The sequence below is a fragment of the Armigeres subalbatus genome, chromosome 3 (assembly GCF_024139115.2).
Source record: "Armigeres subalbatus isolate Guangzhou_Male chromosome 3, GZ_Asu_2, whole genome shotgun sequence".
NCBI classification, from domain to species: Eukaryota; Metazoa; Arthropoda; class Insecta; order Diptera; family Culicidae; genus Armigeres; species Armigeres subalbatus.
Genome location: NC_085141.1, coordinates 327,703,406 through 327,705,144, shown reverse-complemented (window position 1 = coordinate 327,705,144; position 1,739 = coordinate 327,703,406). Strand labels below are relative to the sequence as shown.

The 1,739-nt window shown below is 41.9% G+C and overlaps 1 long non-coding RNA gene across 1 annotated transcript; it reads left to right on the top strand.

The window, feature by feature from the left end:
* Window positions 1-542: 542 nt before the first annotated feature.
* On the top strand, window positions 543-1,488 carry LOC134221168 (uncharacterized). Its single transcript, XR_009982238.1, has 4 exons — window positions 543-1,090; window positions 1,144-1,223; window positions 1,289-1,357; window positions 1,413-1,488. It is a non-coding gene; the product is annotated as an uncharacterized LOC134221168 (long non-coding RNA).
* The last annotated feature ends 251 nt before the right edge of the window (window positions 1,489-1,739 follow it).

The window sequence follows — 1,739 nt, the reverse complement described above, 5'->3', positions numbered from 1 at the left end:
CCGAGCAGCAGCACGCAAATCCCCCCCCCCCCTCGCGGCGACTGTGACGATGCAAAATCCCGCAGAACTTTCTGTAAAGCGGAAGCACTTTACAATAGAAACATGAGTGGTTGATTCAGTATTCTAATTTCAAATAACAGAAAAGGAAGACTAATTGTGCATCCCCCTCCCTCTTTTATATCAGATCATCCAAATCAAAAGCTAGCCTCAAAAAATAAAATCAAAGCAAGATATAGAACCCGGCCAAAATTTGTAAAAGATTAGAGAATTACCTAATGCAATCCGGTAAAATCGGAGAAGCATTCCGGAAAAATGGCAAAAGATTATAAAAACGGGCGTGGAATAGAACCATTTCTTTAGCACAAGCTGAACCGGAGCAGATCAACGACCCCCCCCCCCCCCCGTTCCGTCGTGGGGACTATGACTATGCAAAATCCAAAAGATTGTCCTTTTGTGACCTAGACATCTCCCTACTCCAGCCCCCCCCCCCCTCTCCAAGGAAACCCAATCGGAGCGACTAAGACGATGCAAAATCCCGCTGATCGTTTTTTTCAGGCGTATGTACTTTGCAATAGAAACATGAGTGGTTGATTGAGTATTCAAATTTCAAATTAGTGAAAAGGAATACGAATATTGCGGCCACTCCTTTTGATATCATTAAGATCAAAAGTCAGCCCAAGCTTCGCAAAAAGAAATCAGAACTGGTACGAAGGGTCGACTTGGCATTTTTTTAGGAAATATATAGAATCTGGCTAAAATATGTACAAGATTAAAGAATAATCCAATGTCTTAAATGCGCCTCGTCTAACACCAGCATACCGAAAGTCCCATCCAGCTCCGCATCACTACGTAACACACACAGCGCCAACAGAATGTCTGATACTAACAGCTCAGGCAGAAATATCACTAATGCCCATTGTAAACAGACCGAAACCACACAACAAATCCCATCATAGTGCCCTGATAAATTCCTAGCTCTCCTTTTGTGATAGCTCAAGTAATTGCAAAGTTTATTATTACCGTTTGTGAATTAGAGGCTTAGAGACATATCTAGTGACTTAGAATTATATTCACCATATTGCATCAACAGGTAGGTGATAGATGGCTTATGTATAGGACCCTACATTATTCGAACTATTCCAGTCAGACCAGGAACCGTTTAATACTAAGTCCGATTGCCGAATTCCGATTGCCAGTATATAGTAGCGGTAGTTAGTTCGAAGGTAAGAATCAATTTCTTATGGCTCATACAGTTAGTGCTCAGTATTCCCGTTCAACGCAAGTATAGGTACAGTGGTTCCCAAACCTAGCAGAAAGATAGTTGCGAGAGAATTCGATTGCAGTGAGATCACAAATAGTAAGACCGATACATGTTTTATGCGGGCTTCGACTCTAATGATATGTCTTTACAGGAATTTTGTAATTAATCTCATCTCGTAGAATAAATTACTGAATTGGATCTTGCTAATTTGTCACTCCCGCAACTCCCGGGCGGAAACACCAACTCAAGTGAAATCTGTAGACAAAGGGTTCATGGATGACATTGATATGGATACATCCATTGAGGAGCAGACATGGTTCAAAAGGTTGTCGGAAGTATCAGTGTATCGGGTGAGCTATGTAGATTTGTCAACGAAATGCGCGATTGTATTTCATGTTGTGTCAAACCGGGGCTCTCACTATGTCTTCAAACACGATCATGTCATTGTGAGCCGGGCTCTTGGTCTCGTGAGCAAATA